The following is an 18,454-nucleotide window of genomic DNA, read 5'->3' on the forward strand; positions in this document are numbered from 1 at the left end:
TACAGGTGAATTGACTTGCCCAGTCACTAGTGGACAGTGGAGCCCACAGATTATTGTGGGACCATCCCATAATAGCTCCATTGTGAACTCCAGGCAAACAATACACCTTAAGAACCCATGAGCCTCACAATTTTCCTTGCTCCTAAACATTTAAGGACCACTGGACCTTTCCATCTACACTGTATGCCGTATCTGTATATATCTACAGATCATCTATAGATATAACATTGTCTTCCCCAGTTGCAATGTGAGCTCTTGGAAAGGGGATTTTTCTATGTTTTTTTTTTTACATATTTATTTTTAGTGCTTGATACAATGTTTAATAAATGTTATTCTATTCCATAGCAGATCTGGGATGTGATCCCAGGTCATCTGATACCTAATCCAGTATTCTTTTCACTCTTTTTTGCACCCTTACTCTGCCCCTCGTGTAGAAGAGGATCCTCTTTATCTGGCCTGGACCCTTCGGAGCCCTTGTCATCAGACAGTAGGACTAGTCAGGGGCTTCTCCGCCATACTTCTTCCACAGAGCCGGGTCTCCCAGAGGCAAGGACGAGTAAGTGCATTCTTCCTCTCTCTTCTCAGAATTATCATTCCTCATTTGCCCTTTTTTTCTTAGAGAACAAAGTCTGAGTAGAAACCAGGGCCATAGCCCTGCACTGAATTGGGCAACTGCACTGAATCACTGAATCTAAGAGTTGGAAGAAAACTTAGACACCATCAAGTTCAGGGGTTCTTTCCCTGGCAGCTGTGAACTAAAAGGGTTTTTTTGTAACTATGTAATTGGTTTCCTTCGTAATCTCATGCATTTTATTTTATACATTTAAGACTATTGTTTGAAGAAGGGGCATATAGGCTTCACCAGACTGCCAGAAGTGTCCAGGACACAAAAAAGACAGAGACTTGAATCTTTCTGAATCCGTGTCCAACACCCTATTCGTTAAGACAACTTGGCTGCCTCTTCCAAGTGACTGTCAGACTGTTGAAGACTGATATTTTATCCCTCCCCATCCTCAGGCTCTTGTTTTCCCCAAGTTAAAAGCCTAATTTCTTCAAGTAATCATCAGATGGAATGATCTCCATTTCTGGAGTCCTGGACTCTGTCTTCTGGACACACTCCCATTCATCTCTGTCTTTCCTAAAATGGAGTGCTCAGAACTGACATAATACTTGAGTGTGTCTTAACCAGGGCAGAGTTCTAAGGGACAATTACTTCACTCATTAGGGCCATTGTGACTCAGAGAATCTTTCAACGTACCTGGAGGGTAGAAACTATGGGAGAGAGTAGTATTAGACAAGATTGGACAGGTAGTCCGGGTGAGTGGTGATTCTCTTTAGGGAAGGGAACAAGCATTTATAACATGCCTACTGTGTGCCAGGCACTGGGCTAAGCACTTCACAATTACTATTTCATTAGATTCCAGGATGGTGGCAGTGGGTACAGAGATGTAGAGAGAGGGACAGTGCAGGTATAGAATCAACAGGACTTAATAACTGGCTGTGAGAAGGGTGGGAGAGTCAAGGACATTTGCACATTTGCAAACGTGGGAGACAGGGTGAATAGTGGTGCCAACAAAGGAATGATGAAATTAGAATGTGGAACAGGTTTTTGGTGAATGGTAATAAATTTCATTTGAATATGCATCCAGGTGGGATCTCTCTCCATTGGCACCACTCTGGTAGAAGGGAGTATTTGTCTTTAGGGGGAAGTGGAAGACTTCTTTCTGGTAGGAATTTCTATGTAAAGTATATTTTAAAGTAGTATATTCATATTTCAGATGATGCCCATGTTGGTGCTCAGTAAGAAGGCAATGTGGTACATTGGCGAGAATGCTGGATTTGATTTCAGAGGGTCTTGGTTTGAATCCTGGCTCTGCCACTTACTACCTGTATGACCCTGGGCAAGTGATTAAACTCCCTGGGCCTCAGTTTCCTCATCTGTCAAATGAAAGAGTTGGCCTCAATTATCTCTAAGGTCTCTTCCAGCTCTTAATCTGTTACCCCTAACATGACTCAGAAACTGGCTTGGAAATGATGTGGTGTAGAGAAAGGGTTGGATTTGCATTTGAAGGACCTACATTCAAATCCCAGCTCTGCTGCTTTCTGCCCTGTGATCTTGGAAAAGTCTCCTGACCATCAGTTTGCTCATCTTCATCTTAATTCTAATTCTTTGCTGTGTTGATTATCTATATATCCTGTATATAGCTTATTTGTATATAGCTTGTTGTTTGTATATAGCTGTTTGCGTGTTGTTTCTCCCTTTAGACTGTGAGCTCCTCAAGAGCTATATACAAGACTGTCTTTTTTGCGTTTCTTTCTATTCTCAGCTCTTAGCACAATGCCTGACACATAGTAGGCACTTTGTTGTTGTTCAGTCATTTCAGTCATGACCAACTCTTTATGACCTCATTTAGAGTTTTCTTGGAAAAGGTACTGGAGTGGTTTGCCATTTCCTTCTCCGGCTCATTTTACAGATAAGGAAACCAAGGCAAACAGGGTGAAGTGACTTGCCCAGGGTCACACAGCTAGGAAGCATCTGAGGCCAGATTTGAACTGAGCCCTGAGCTCTATCCACTGTGTCGCATAGCTGCACCCAAGGTGCTTAATAAATGCTTATTAACTGATTGATCTGTAAAATTAGTGAGTTGGACTAGATAACCTCCAAAGTCCTTTTATCTTGAATGAGGTTATTAGCATTAAGCAGGACCCAAGGGACAACAGGCACATTTTGTGTTTGGAATGCATCATACCATATAGAATAGAATATAGAACTGGAGTACTATATAGAACTGGAAGATAACTTTTGTTCAACTCCTCATTTTACAGATGAAGAAACTGAGGCCAATAGGTTAAATTTATTGTCCAAGGATAAAATCCTCTTAAGCTAGACTCCCTAATTCCAGTCTCTCCCTTGTCCAATCCATCCTATATACCACTGCCAGGTTAGTTTTATCTGAACACCACCTTAATAATGTCATTCCTCTGCTCAAGAACCCACATCAGCATCCCATTGCTTACTGGATGAGGTTCAAACATCTCAATAAATTACTTGTAAGTGGCAAGGCCATGCTGGACTAGCTGATCTCCAAGGTCACTTTCAGCTCACCATCTCACAATAAGCTGTTCTGGGATTTAAGATTTTCTGTCTGCCAGACAGTAATGGTGACAACACATTACATTTTACAATAAATTTCTCCTTTGTCTTGAAAATGTTATGGATAAAATGTGAAAGATGGTGAGAAAATGGCCTATCAAATTGAACCGCTAATTTAATTCATTGAGGGCATAGGGCACTGATAGACTTCTCCAGTGAGAAGGAACACTCAAGGCTAACAGCAACCTTTAATGAGGCAGTCTCTGAACATGTGCCCACCTGAAATGAGTAGTCAAAAACCCATTTGACTAAGACCATCTTAGTCAAACTCGGGGAATTGCCTTAGTCAGATCACAGTAGTATTAAGAACACATAGCTAGGAGTCAGGAAGCAGTCCTCACTCTGCCATTAATTACCTGGAGCAAGTCACTTAAGCCCTCCAGGGCTCAATTTCTTCGACTTTAATGTGGTTGGATTAGATGAGTTCTGGGGCATTTCCCCGTGCTAAAATTCTGTCATTATTTCATGATATACCAAAAATCTCTTTTTGTTGACTGTTGAATCACCTACCAGTGTCTTGGTTTATCCCAATTTTGAGCCGACCCTACTAGAGGACTGCCCTGAGTGAGGCTCAACCCAAAACACTAGGTTTGGTCTGTATTCCAGCCAGATTGGCTAACTTGCGGTTGCCCATACCCGGCACCCATTTGTTGTCTGTGCCTTAGCAAGGCTGTTCCTTAGGCCTGGCATATACTTTGCTACTTCTGCCTCTGTCTTAGAATGAATTCATAGCTTCCTCCAAGGCTCACCTCAACTTCTAAAAGAGGCCATTCTTAATCCCACCTTCTCCTCCCTAGTTTTTAATGTCCCCTGAAACTTTGTTGTTCAGGTGTTTCAGTCATGGCTGACTCTTCATGATCCTATTTGGGATTTTCTTGGCAAAGTTACTGGAGTAGTTTGTCATTTCCTTCTCCAGCTCATTTTTCAGAGGAGGAAACTGAGGTAAACAGAGTTAAGTGACTTGCCCAGGGTCACACAGCTACTAAGTGTCTGAGGCTGGATTTGAACTCTGAAAGATGAGTCTTCCTGACTATAGGCCCAGCACTCTATGCACCATGGTGGCCACCTAGCTGTCCTTGAAGTTACTTTGTATCTATTTTGTGTTGTTATCACATAGGCAGGGACTATCTTTCTTGCCTTTATAACCCTGGTGTTTGGCACGTAGTAGGCACTCAACAAATACATATTGATGATAACTGATAGAGAGCTGGCCTTAGAGTCAGAAGGACTCAGTTCATGCTCTCTGTAGCATGCTAGCCTTGTGATCCTGGACAAGCACTTAACCTCAGTGCTTTCAGTTAGGGGGGTGCAGTGAATAGAGTGCCAGGCCTGGAATCAGGAAGACTCATCTCATCTCCCTGAGTTCAAATCTGGCCTCAGATACTTCCTAGCTGTGTGATCCTGGGCAAGTCATTTACCCTGTTTGCCTCAGTTTCCTCATCTGTAAAATGAGCTGGAGAAGGAAATGGCAAACTACTCCAGTATCTTTGCCAAGAAAACCCCAAATGCGGTCACGGAATGTGGGAGACACTTGAAACCAATTAACAACAACAGGGCTTTCTAAATTGTACAACAGTTGCTGATATACATTGGGAAAAGGAATTTCCTATACCAACAGAATAACAGGTACAGACCCCCCCAAAATATGTGTATATATATATATGAACATATCTCTTTATAAGATAGGCAAGTGTGGCATTGTGGTCATTTGTCTAACTCCTATCTAAAGCATAATTCAGGGGTATTGTCTTTCTGGACAAGCAATCAAGAAGATGCCACTTGAACACCTTCCTTAATGGGGAACTCATTACTTTGTGAGGCAGACAATTAGCAATAAGTGTTTAGAACTTATTTTGAAAAATATTTACTATAATTATCTAAGACTAAATGAAAGAATTTAGACCTTCATCTTAAGTTACAATAATAGGGGCTTATGGGCAGCTGGGTGGCATGATAGATAGAGTGTCACAAAGAGTCAGACACAACTGAAAAAGGACAACAGGAGTTTATAGGATCAGAGTTGGATGGTATTTTAGAGATGATGTATTCTAAATGAGGACCAATTTATGAATGAGGAAACTGAGTTCCAGAGTAAGTTAGTGAATTTCCTAAAGTCACATTGGTATTAAATAGCTGAGTCTAAATCTAAACCCAGATCTTTCACATTATATATTCTTTCCCTTACCCACTGTCTCTTTCACCATGATTTAAAAGTCACTGAGAACTGAGCAAGAAAAAGCTGATATTGTTAACAAAAATAAGAGACAGAAGAAAATATAGAAAAAAACCCAAATCTGCTGCAACTGTATGAGATATATTACATTTCATACCCATATGTTCGAATTCTAAGAATGAATTAGTATTACTACCACTGGTAGTTATATGTGAATATAGCAACCACATGTCTCATTTTCCTGGACTTTTCAATTTCAAGGAAACAAAGCGTGCTTTTAATAAAGTTTTGCAAATGGAGCAGCATTTGTTAAGCCATGTGTCCCAATTTTTGGTTTTGAAAACATGGTCACCAAACATCATTACTTACACTATTAACTTTGATCCTTTGAAGGATAGATGATTTAATCATTGTGGGTACTCCATTTGCTGATACAGAAGGTAACCCCTTTCAGTCTCAATAGACAGCCTTTATAAGTTAGTGTGACCACAAAAATTAATCACTTGGAGGCCAGCCACTATTGAACAGATTAAAAAAATGACTATTATATTCATTACAAATTGAAGTTTATGATGAATAAAAATAACAAAAGAAGTGTTTTCTTACAAAGTGACATTTGATAAATAAAAAGCAAACATGGGATTAGTTACTAAAATTTCATGTCTTTTGTTTGCTCTAGTTACAGCTTTCATTTTTAGAGCAGTTGTCTGGGCAGGTTTTCTTAGTCAATGATTGTTATCACACTTAGCTCCCTCAACCTTTAAATGTTTACAACTTGACTAAATTGTTTTATTAATCACCTCTACATCGTACAGGAAAAGTCCTTTTCTGTTGCCTCATTATGACATGGAGCGTACTCTGGGTTCCTGAAAACTAGGCCATAGGAACACAAGATTTAGCAGTGCCTGTTCTATTGGAAAGGTGTCAAGGATGGCCTGTCAAAGGACCATCCTAACCATGATTGGAAATGTTTTCAAAAGATTATTATTTTTGGCTAAAATTCATGAAGACCGGGGGGGCAGAGCCAAGATGGCGGAGTGAAAGCAGTGACTTGCTTGAGCTCTCCCCCAAACCCCTCCAAATACTCATAAAAAATGGCTCTAAACAAATTCTGAAGCAGCAGAACCTACAAAAAGACAGAGTGAAACAAATTTCCAGCCCAAGACAACCTGGATGATTGATTAGAAAGGTGTATCGTGCAGGGCTGAGAGCGCAGCGCAGTGTGGGCTCGCAGGCTGCAGAAAACCTGGAGCAGGCCTCAGAGGACTGAATCACGGGCAGCTGTGGAGGTTTCCAGACTCCTCAATCCACAAATGCCAAAGACAACTTAGAAGGTCAGTGGGAAATGTCTGTTTCTGTCGGTGGTCAGAGAGGAAGGCGGGGTCTCAGCTCCATTCCCCAAGAGCCTGGCCCTGGCAGGGGGCAGCTGCTTCCTGAGCTTCCGGCCCACAGACTGAGGGGGAATCCAGTGGCTGATCAGAGAGGGACTGCAGGGATCTCTTTGCCAGTGCTCAGGCAGGAATCTCTTGCTTTGCCTGTGTTCTGGGTGGCAGTGCTGGGGTGAGGAGGAGCACTGGCTTAATGGAGCTTGTAGTGGCTGTGGAGAGAAACCCCTCCTCACAGTTACGGGACAGAAAGGAATACTTGTGGTCACAGGCCAGGAAAGGAGTAAACACCTCGCTCCTTATCATACCACCTTGGAAGAACTGAAAATTTACAGGTCCCTACAAGTATCTCTGAAAACAGCTACACAAACCCCTGAAGCTTGGGACAGTACACTCTCCACATTGGAAGCAGACTCTTACCTTAACAAGGAGTTTAAAACTCAAGTAATTGGCTGGGATCATGAGCAAGCAGCGCAAAAAGAGTCAGACTATATTATCTTACTTTGGTGAAAAAGAAGATCAAAATATACAACCAGAAGAAGACAACAAAATCAAAGCTCCTACATCCAAAGCCTCCAAGAAAAATATGAATCAGTCCCAGGCCTTGGAAGAGCTCAAAAGGGATTTTGAGAAGCAAGTAAGGGAAGTAGAGGAAAAACTGGGAAGAGAAATGAGAGTGATGCAAGAAAATCATGAAAAACAAGTCAACAGCTTGCTAAAGGAGACCCAAAAAAATACTGAAGAAAATAACACCTTAAAAAACAGCCTAACCCAAATGGCAAAAGAGGTCCAAAAAGCCAATGAGGAGAAAAATGCCCTAAAAAGAAAAATTGGCCAAATGGAAAAGGAAGTCCAAAAGATTACTGAAGAAAATACTTCCTTAAAAATTAGAATAGAGCAATTGGAAGCTAGTGACTTTATGAGAAATCAAGACACTGTAAAACAAATCCAAAAGAATGAAAAATTAGAAAACAATGTGAAATATCTCATTGGAAAAACAACTGACCTGGAAAATAGATCCAGGAGAGAGAATTTAAAAATTATTGGACTATCTGAAAGCCATGATCAAAAAAAGAGCCTAGACATCATCTTTCAAGAAATTATCAAGGAAAACTGCCCTGATATTTTAGAACCAGAGGGCAAAATAGAAATTGAAAGAATCCACAGATCTCTCCTGAAAGAGATCCCCAAAGGAAAACTCCTAGGAATATTGTAGCCAAATTCCAGAGTTCCCAGGTCAAGGAGAAAATATTACAAGCTGCCAGAAGGAAACAATTCAAGTACTGTGGAAACACAATCAGGATAACACAAGATTTAGCAGCTTCTACATTAAAGGACCGCAGGGCATGGAATATAATATTCCAGAGAGCAAAGGAGATAGGATTACAACCAAGAATCACCTACCCAGCAAAACTGAGTATAATCCTTCAGGGGAAAAAATGGTCATTCAGTGAAATAGAGGACTTTCAAGCATTCCTGATGAAAAGACCAGAGCTAAACAGAAAATTTGACTTTCAAATACAGGACTCCAGTGGAACATGAAGAGGTAAACAGGAAAGAGAAATCATAAGAGACTTATTAAGATTGAACTATTTATGGGGCAGCTAGGTGGTACAGTGGATAGAGCACCAGCCCTGAAGTCAGGAGGACCTGAGTTCAAATCTGGCCTCAGACACATAACACTTACTAGCTGTGTGACCCTGAGCAGGTCACTTAACCCCAATTGCCTCACCAAAAAAAAAAAAAAGATTGAACTGTTTACATTCCTGCATGGAAAGATGATATTTGTAACTCAAGAGAACTTTGTCAGTATTAGGGTAGTTGAAGGAAAAAAAATTGTATGTATGTATATATAGATAGATAGAGGGCACAGGGTGAGTTGAAGATTAAGGGGTCATATCTGGAGAATAAAATTAAGGGATGAGAGAGGATGATACTCGGAGAAGAAAGGGAGAGGTAGAATGGGGTAAATTATCTCACAAAAAAAAACAGAAAAGAAAAATGTCTCACAGTGGAGGGGAAACAGGGGAAGGTGAGAGGGAATGAGGGAATCTTATTCTCATAGGATTTGGCTTAAGGAGAGAATAACATACACATTCAATTGGGTATGGAAATCTGTCTTACCCTACAGGAAAATAGGGGGAGAAGGGGACAAGAGAGCAGGGGGGTGATAGAGAGGAGGGCAGATTAGGAAAGGGGGTAATCAGAAGCAAATACTTCTGAGGAGGGACAGGGTCAAAAAAAAGAATAGAATAAATGGGAGGGCAGGATAGGATTAAGGGAAATAGAGTTAGTTTTTCACAACATGTCTACTAAGGAAGTGTTTTGCATAACTGCACATGTACAACCTATATTGAGTTGCTTGCCTTTTCAATGAAGGTGGGTGGGGGAGGGAGGAAGGGAGAAAATTTGGAACGCAAGGTTTTAAAAACACATGTTTTAAAAAAAATGTTTTCACATGCAACTGGGAAATAAGAAATACAGGAAATGGGGTATAGAAGTCTATCCTGCTCTACAGGAGAATAGAAGGGGAAGGGGATAAGAGAAGGGAGGGGGGAGAGATAGAAGAGAAGGCAGACCAGGGGAAGGGGTATGAATGCATGCCATCTTGGGGTGGGGGAGGGGTGAGAAATTTGGAAACTAAAGTGAATATTGAAAACTAAAAATAAATAAATTTATATTAAAAAAATAAAATTCATGAAGACCTTTAGGGATTATTAGGGATTAGGGATTATTTTGCTCTTCTTTTCCCAGACCAAGGTAAACTTCTCTCTCAGGGTCCTAAAGTTGGAGAAGCAGCTTGAAATCCCATTCTACTGCATTCCTCTCATTGTTAGTTACCACACTTAACCACCCAGTTCCATTTAACTGCCTAACCTCAATTAGTTTTTATTTTGAAGCAAGCACAAATGTACAAACATTTCCTGTCCTCCCCATCCCCCCAACATTTCAGGGGCATATGCTGTTCTCTGCCACCTTGGTCCCTGGGGAGAGTGAGCTAAACTTCATGTGGTTTCTGCATAGCGTTGGTCCCACCAAGTTCATGTCCAAATGAGACAGCACTGCTGCATGAGCCCTTATTTCAACTACCACCAATAGCTGGGCCCTTTCTTGTTGGAGCTTTAAAGCTGGACCACTGGCTGTAAAGCTTGGCATGGGCTCCACTCCTGGATCTCCTGACCTTTCAAAATACGAGGTCATAACCTCCAATATCCTTCACCAAAAATGAAAGAAGAAACGCTGAGGCAAAGAATCCTGTGTTGATATCAAATATTCTGAGGTCTCTCATTCTACAGCATCGTGTCCCTTCTCTCACTAGAACACTGTTGGAAACTTTTAGAAGGACACATTCTGGTCAACTCTCACTTTTGAAACACACCCTAGTTCTGGCCACCCAATTGCAACTAACCAAAGAAGCTCCTTTTCCAATGATTAGCCTCCCTAGGGGGGATAAGTAGCTTGCCAAGTCAACCACAAATCATTAAGGGCCTACCATTCAGCAAGCACTGGAATAAGTGATAGAAATACAATTGGAGGAGTGTAAAGGTTGTACAAGATGAACTCTTTGGCTGCCTTCTAGATCTGGATGCATGAATATATATATGATCCCCCCCTTCCCTATAACTATTGAGCACCCAGATACTAGGCCTCTTTCCCTAAGTGTCTTGCCAGCGACCAAAGATTCAGACAATAAGGCTTCTTGCCTCCAGGCCCCTGTCCAAGAGTAGGATGTCAGACACCAGGCTCAACCAGGAGCCAAGTACACTTTGCAATGCAAAGAATCCTCTAACTTTACAACATCTCTTGCCATCTTGGGATAAAGCAAAGGAATTTGTATTAAATACAAGTTTAGTAAAATCCCTCAGGAGCTAGTCACCAGGTATTCACAGACCAGACCCCCTACCCAATTGTCTTTTTCTGTTTGTGTTTGAAGTCGTACTCTTGGACTGATCATTTTGCTTAGTCAACTGGCTGAGCAAACAGGCTAGCCCCACCTTAGGGGAGCTTTAAATAATGATGAATTCCAGCAGTTTAGGTTCCAATTGTAGTGTTGAAGTGTCCAAGTTGGGGAATACTTTGTAGAGAAGATGGGGGTGAGGAACAGGAGAAACTTTCCACTCCTCCTCCCAACCCTGACACCATTGGTCATGTTTTTAGAGCTACTAAATAAGAAGAAATGCCTCTACCTGGGAGCATAGACACACCCAAGAATAGTCACGGTTACAGAGAGATACTTACCTGAGGGAGGAAGCAGTTCCAGGGGTTGCATCACCTGATAAAGAAAAGTGATACTATGGATTCAAGAAAGGAGCACATCTGGGAACCCAGTTGAATGGCCTGCCCAGCAAAGACGCTGCACTCAAAGGGAGAAGTATAAGGTCTCTATGAAGAATAAAATCATTTCTGGTCTGGGCCATACAGAGGGTTGGGAGTTTCCCTTTGCCAGAAGTGTATCCTCTTAAGCTTCAGACCATTCTTCCAGATGTTATGCATGTTTTCATGGGAGAATGTGCCCCACTTTAAGCCTTATTAGCAATTTCAAACTCTTGGTTTAATGATGTTGGATTCCTGAATCAGGGGAAAGGGCATAGCAGACTTTAGCATCGTTTTCAGGGCCTTCCATGCCTCATGTATTAATGCTCCTGTTTGAAAACCAGAACCTTGTTTTTCTACTTCCATTCTTTGGGCTCCACTGCTATTCCCCATAACTGGAAAAACCACCAGTAACAGCTCAACCATCATATCTGCTGGGTATCTAAGTGTCTAGGGGTAGGTCATTCATTGTGGCATGGTCTCTTGAACCTGTTGTTATCTTGTTGTGTTTTTCTTTTCTTTGTTTTCTTTGTTGTTGTTGCTAGGCAATGGGGTTAAGTGACTTGCCCAGGGTCACACAGCTAGTGTTATGTGTCTTAGGCCAAATTTGATTCCAGGGCTGCTGCTCTTTCCACTGCACCATCTAGCTGCCCTGAACCTATTGTTATCTTACCAGCTCCTCACCTATATTGCGATTTTAATTCCTTATTACCTCTTTTATTCTATCCTGCCCAGTGTGAAAACTTGCTTCCCAGGAGGAGCTGAAACCCTTTCATAATAAAATGTGCATTAAATTCAACCTGATGTGACCATGGGACAAGTCACCTTAGTTCTCTGAATCTTGGTTATTTTATTTAAAAAATGAGGATAATGCCTCTAGAACAATAGAGATAATAATAGTACTCCATCTCCAGTGGTTGTTGTGAAGATAAAATGAAACAGCTAGGTGACACAGTGGATAGGGAGCTAGGCCTTGGAGTCAGGAAGACCTAAGTTCAAATTTGGACTCAGATGCTCGGAACTGTAACCCTAGGTAAAATACCTCTGTGTGTCTCAGTTTCCTCAACTGTAAAATAGGGATAGTAAAAGCACCTACCTCCCGTGGTTATTGTGCCGTTAACATAATGCCATAGTATGTGCTTAATAAATACCTGGTTTTTTTCTTTTTTTAAGTGTTTTACAAACCTTAAAGTATTATATAAATGCTAGCTATTATTTTGATGCAACTAGTATTTTTTCAAGCACCTACTTAAGACATCCTACTTGGTTTTGGGGATATTCTACTTCTCCAGTGCTTAAATAGACATGTGAGTCTATCTATAATAATGGCTAATATTTATGTAGTGCTTTATATAGCACTCAATCCATGTAGGTAATCTCATAGCCTTCTAGTCATTTCCAACTTCTATGCATGTTTTTCTTTTTTTTTCTTATATTTTTTGTAACATTTTGAATTCTGGTCTGTCCCTCTCCCTCCTTCCCAACCTTGCACTAGAGAAGGCCAACATTTGACACAGATATGTATTTGAAACCACACAACACATACTTCATGTGTCAGGTCTTTCTTTCTCTGGTGGTGGATAGCATTTTCCTCCATAAGTCCTTCATAGTTAATTTGAATGTTCATGTTACTCACAACAGTTTAGTCATTCACAGTTATTTTTTTAAACAACATTGCTGTTACTGTATACAATGTTCTCTTGGTTCTGCTCATTTCACTTTTCGTTACTTCATACAAGTCTTTCCATGTTTTTCTAAAACCAACCTGCTCATCATTCCTTACAGCACAGTAGTATTCTATCACAATCATATACCAAAACTTATTTAGTCATTCTCCGGTTTATGGGCACTTCCTCAATTTCTAGTTCTTTGCCACCACAAAGAGAGCTGCTATAAATATTTTAGAACATATATGTTCTTTTCCTTTTTCCCTGATCACATTGGGAAACAGTCCTAATAATGATATTGCTGGGTCAAAGGGTATACATAGTTTTATAACTTTTTGGGCATAAGTCCAGTTCACAGTTCCAGCAATGGTGTATTAGTGTCCTAATTTTTCCACATTTGCCATTTTCTCCTTCTATCATTTTCACTAATCTGATAGGTGTGAGATGATATCTCAAAGTTGTTTTAATTTGCATTTCTCTGATCAATAATGATCACAAGCATTTTCACATGACTATATGTAACTTTGATTTCTTCTTCCAAAAACTGCCTGTTCATATCCTTTCACCATTTATTGACTGGAGAATGATTTATATTATAAATTTGCCTCTGTTCTCCATATATTTGAGATATGAGGCCTTTATCTAAGAAACTGTCTATAAAATGTTTTCCTCAGTTTTCTGCTTTCTTTTTAATCTTGATGACATCGGTTTTATTTGTACAAAATTTTTAAAATTTAATGTAATCAAAACCATCCATTTTATATCCCACAATGCTCTCTATCTATTGTTTATTCATAAAGTCTTCTATATATAAATCTGATAGGTGATATGTTTCATGTTCTATTTTACTTATATTTCCATTTATTTCTAGGTCATGTATCCATTTTGATCTTATCTTGGTAAATGGTGTAAGACACTGCTCTATGCTTAGTTTCAGCCAGATTGCTTTCCAGTTTTCCCAACAAATTTTATCAAATATCAAATCAAATTTTATCAAACAAGTTTTATCAAACACAAAAGTGCTATAATAATTCACTACTGTATATTTCATCCTATTCTATTACACTGATCCATCATTCTATTTCTTAGCCAGGACCAGATAATTTTAATAATTACTGACTAATAATATAGTTTGAGATCTGGTCCTGCTAGACCTTCTTCCTTTACATTTCCCCCCATTAATTCCTTTGATAGTCTTGATCTTTTGTTCTTCTAAATTAATTTTTTTTTTATTATTTTTCTAGCTTAATAGAATAACTTTTTGTAGTTTAATTGGGATGGCACTGAATAAGCAGATTATTTTAGGTAGGATTGTCATTTTTATTTATATTAGCTCAGCCCACCCATAAACAATTAATATTTCTTCAATTATTTGAATCTGACCTTATTTATATAAAAAGTGTTTTGTAATTATATTCATATAGTTCCTGGGTTTGTCTTGGCAAGTATATCCCCAGGTATTTTATATCATCTATAGTTATTTTAAGTGAAATATCTCTTAATATCTCTTCTTGCAGGGTTTTTTTGGTAAATGTAGAGATGCTGATGATTTATGTGGGTTTATTTTATCTCCTGCTACTTTGCTAGTTTTGATTATTTTTTTAGTCAAATCTCAAGTATACCATCATATCATCTGCAAAAAAAAAGCTTTTTTTTTACCCATTCTGATTCATTCAATTTCTTTTTCTTTTCATATTGCTATTGCTAGCATTTCTAGTACAATATTGAATAATATTGGTGATAATGGGCATCCGTATTTCACTCCTGATCTTATTGGGAAGGATTCTAGCTTATCTCTTTTACAGATAATGGTTGCTAATGGTAGATTCTTCTTATAGAAAAATCCATGTATACCTATGGTTTCAAATGTTTTTTTAAAAATATGAATAAGTGTTGTATTTTGTCAAACACCTTTTCTGCATCTGTTGATACAATCATAAAATTTTTGTTGATTTTGTTATTGATGTAATCAATTATGTTAATAGTTTTCCCTATATTGAACCATCCCTGCATTCCTGGTATAAATTCCGCTTGGTCACAATGTATAATCTTTGTGATATATTGTTGTAGTCTCCTAGCTAGTATTTTATTTAGGATTTTTGTATCCATATACATTAGTGAAAGTGATCTATAATTTTCTTTCTCTGTTTATGTTTGTTTCATAAAAGGATTTTGGTAGGACTCCTTTGCCTGTTATTCCATTTAATGTATTTAATATTGGAATTAGTTGATCTTTAAATGTTTGGTAGAATTCACTTGTAAAAGTGTTTTTTTCTTTTCCTTTTATAATTTTTTTATTAATTTATTTTGATTTATCAACAATCACTTCTATAAGCTTTTAAGTTTAAAATTTTTCTCCTCCCCCTCCTTCCTCCCTTCCCAAGATGGCACACAATCTGATATAGGCTTTACATATACATTCCTATTAAACATATTTTCACATTAGTCATGTTGTAAGGAAGAATTAGAACCAATAGGAGGAACCACAAGAAAGAGGAAACAAAACAAAACAATGAAAAAAATGGCAAATAGTATGCTTTGATCTGTATTCAAACTCCATAGTTCTTTCTTTGAATGTAGGTAGCATTTTCCATCATCAGACCTTTGGAGATGTCTTAGATCCTTGCATTGCTGAGAAGGGCTAAGTCTATCAAAGTTAGTCATTGCACAACATGGCTGTTAACTGTGTACAATGTTCTCCTGGTTCTGCTCACTTCACTCAGCATCAGTCCATACAAGTCTTTACAGGTTTTTCTGAAGTCTGCTTGCTCATCATTTCTTATAGCACAATAGTATTCCATTACATTCATATATTACAACTTGTTCAGCCATTCCTCAATTGATGGGCATCCCCTCAATTTCTAATTCTTGGCCACCACAAAAAGAGCTGCTATAAATATTTTTGTAGATGTGGCTCCTTTTCCCATTTTCATGATCTTTTTGGGATACAGCCCTAGAAGTACTATTGCTGGGTCAAAGGGTATACACATTTTTATAGCCCTTTGGGCATAGTTCCAAATTTCCTGCTTTTTTTTCCTTAGGAAACTCATTTATAGGATGTTCAATTTCTTTCTCTAAAACAGGTTTATTTAGATATTCTATTTCCTCTTCTGTTAATCTGGGCAGTTTATATTTTTGTAAATATTCTTCCATTTCACTTAAATTTTTAAATTTATTGACATGCAATTAGGCAAAATAACTCCTAATAGTTGCTTTAATTTCATCTTCATTAGTGGTATATTCACCTTTTTTATTTTTGATTCCAGTGATTTGATTCTGTTCTCTTTTTAAAAATCATATTCATCAATGGTTTGTCTATTTTTAGGTTTTTTCTGGTTATAAAACCAGCTCTTGGTTTTATTTATTAATTTAATAGTTTTCTTAAATTCAATTTTACTAATTTAACCTTTAATTTTTAGGATTTCCAATTTGGTGTTTAATTGGGGATTTTAAATTTCTTTTTTTTTTCTAGTTTTTAAAAAAAATTCATAACAATTCATTGATCTGCTCTTTCTCTATTTTATTAATATAAGCCCTTAGACATATGAATTTTCTTTTGATTACTCCTTTTGCTGTATCCCATAAGTTTTGGCATGTTGTTTCATTATTATCATTCTCTTTAATAAAATTATTTATTGTTTTCTATGACTTGTTCTTTGACCCATTCAGTCTTTAAGATTAGTTTGTTTAGTCTCCAATTAATTTGTAATCTATCTTTCCATGGCCTTTTGTTGCATTATGGTCTGAAAAGGATGCATGTAACATTTCTGCTTTTCTGCATTTGACTATAAAATTTTTATGCCCTAGTATATAATAGGTTTTTGTAAAAGTGTAATGTACCATTGAGAAAAAGGTATATTCCTGTCTATTCCCATTCAGTTCTCTCCAGATGTGTATAATATCTAGCTTATCTAAGATTCTATTCATTGCCTTGACTTATTTATTTTTCAGTTAGATTTATCTGTTTCTGAGAGGAGAAGGTTGAAGTCCCCTATTGTTATAATTTTGCTTCCTATTTCCACACGTAATTCATTTACTTTTCCCATTATAAATGTGGGTACTATAGCGTTTGGTACATTTATGTTTACTATTCATATTACTTCATTATTTATCTATTGTACCTTTTACTACAATGTGATTTCCCTGCTTATCTCTTTTAAATCTATTTTAGGTTTAACTTGTCTGAGATCATGATTGCTACCTCTGCTTTTTTTTTAATATCATTTTTACATCAGCTGAAGCACAATAAATTTTACTTCAGCTCTTTATTTTTACTTTATGTGTGTCTCTCTTTTTAAAATGTGTTTCATGTAAACAACATATTGTTGGGTTCTGGTTTTTGATTCATTCTGCTATCTATTTACATCTTATTGGTGAATTCTTACCATTCACATTCATAGTGATAATTAGTTGTGTATTTCCCTCTATCCTATTTCCCCCTACTGTTTACTTCTCTCTCTTTTTACCCTTTCTTTCCAAAGAAATCTAATTTACTTCTGACCACTGCCTCCCTAATCCATCCACACCCTTCTAAGAGCTCCACCCTTATCCTATTCCTTTGCTCTCCTATTTCTCTGTAAGTTAAGAAGACTTTTATACCCAACTAGATGTATAAGTTATTCCTTCTTTGATCTAGTTCCAATGAAAATAAGGTTACTGTGCTACCCATCCTTCAACATATCCTCCCCTCCACTATAACAGTTCCTCCATTCACCCCTCTTTTATATTAGATAATTTGCTTCATTTTACCTCTTTCTACATACCTTTATTTTTTTAGGATCATCCCATCATAATCAACTCAACTCCAAGCCCTCTATCTATGTATATTCTAACTACCCTAGTAATAATAATATTCTTAAGAGTTACCAATATCATTGTCCTATGTAAGAAGTAAACAGATTAAACTTATTAAATCCTTTATGATTAGTCTTTTACGGTTACCTTCTTATATTTCTCCATACTCTTGTATTTCTAAAAAAAAAATTCTGTTCAGTTCTGCTCTTTTCCTTAAGAATGCCTGAAAGTCCTTCAATTCATTAAATATCCATTTCCCCCTGGCAAGATTACTCTCAGCTTTGCTGGGTAGGTTATTCTTGGCTACTAACTCAGATTCTTTGTTCTTTGAAATATCATATTCCATGCCCTTTGGTCTCTTAAGGTAGAAGCTGCTACATCTTGTGTTTTCTGATTGTAGCTCCACAATATTTGAACTGTTTCAAGTTGCTTCTAATATTTTCTCCTTGACCTGGAAGCTTTGAAACTTAGCTATAATGTTCCTGTGAGTTTTCATTTTGGGATCTCTTTCAGGCAGTGATCAGTGCATTTTTTCAATTTCTATTTTATCCTCTAGTTCTAAAACTTCAGGGCAATTTTCCTTAATTTCTTGAAGCATTGTGTCTTGAAGCATAGGCTCTTTTTTTTTTTATCATGACTTTCAATTCTTTATATTATCTCTCTTTGATCTGTTTTCTAGGTCTGTTGTTTTTCTAATGAGATAGTTCATGTTCTCTTCTATTTTTTCATTCTTCTGATTTTGTTTTATTATTTCTTGATATTTTATGAAGTCATTAGTTTCCCCTTGCTCAGTTCTAATTTTAAAGAAGTAATTTTCTTTAGTAAGTTTTTGGATTTCTTTTTCCAATTGGTTTACTTTCTTTTCATAATTGTCTTGATTTTCTTGCATTACTCTGATTTTTTGCCCAATTTTTTCCTCTACCTCTTTTATTTGATTTTTTAAATTGTTTTAAAGCTCTCCCAAGAA

General features: G+C 37.7%; 1 protein-coding gene across 1 annotated transcript in view; it reads left to right on the forward strand.

The window, feature by feature from the left end:
* The window catches only part of IRF2 (interferon regulatory factor 2), a 182,905-nt gene that overhangs the window by 12,943 nt on the left and 151,508 nt on the right, over positions 1–18,454 (forward strand). Inside the window, exon 2 of the mRNA XM_078149045.1 lies at positions 435–556. The gene's annotated coding sequence lies outside the window, so the exon portion shown is untranslated. The remainder of the gene's footprint in view (positions 1–434; positions 557–18,454) is intronic.

This window comes from Phascolarctos cinereus, unplaced genomic scaffold (assembly GCF_003287225.1).
Source record: "Phascolarctos cinereus isolate Bilbo 61053 unplaced genomic scaffold, phaCin_HiC Scaffold_9;HRSCAF=440, whole genome shotgun sequence".
In the NCBI taxonomy this organism is placed as follows: Eukaryota; Metazoa; Chordata; class Mammalia; order Diprotodontia; family Phascolarctidae; genus Phascolarctos; species Phascolarctos cinereus.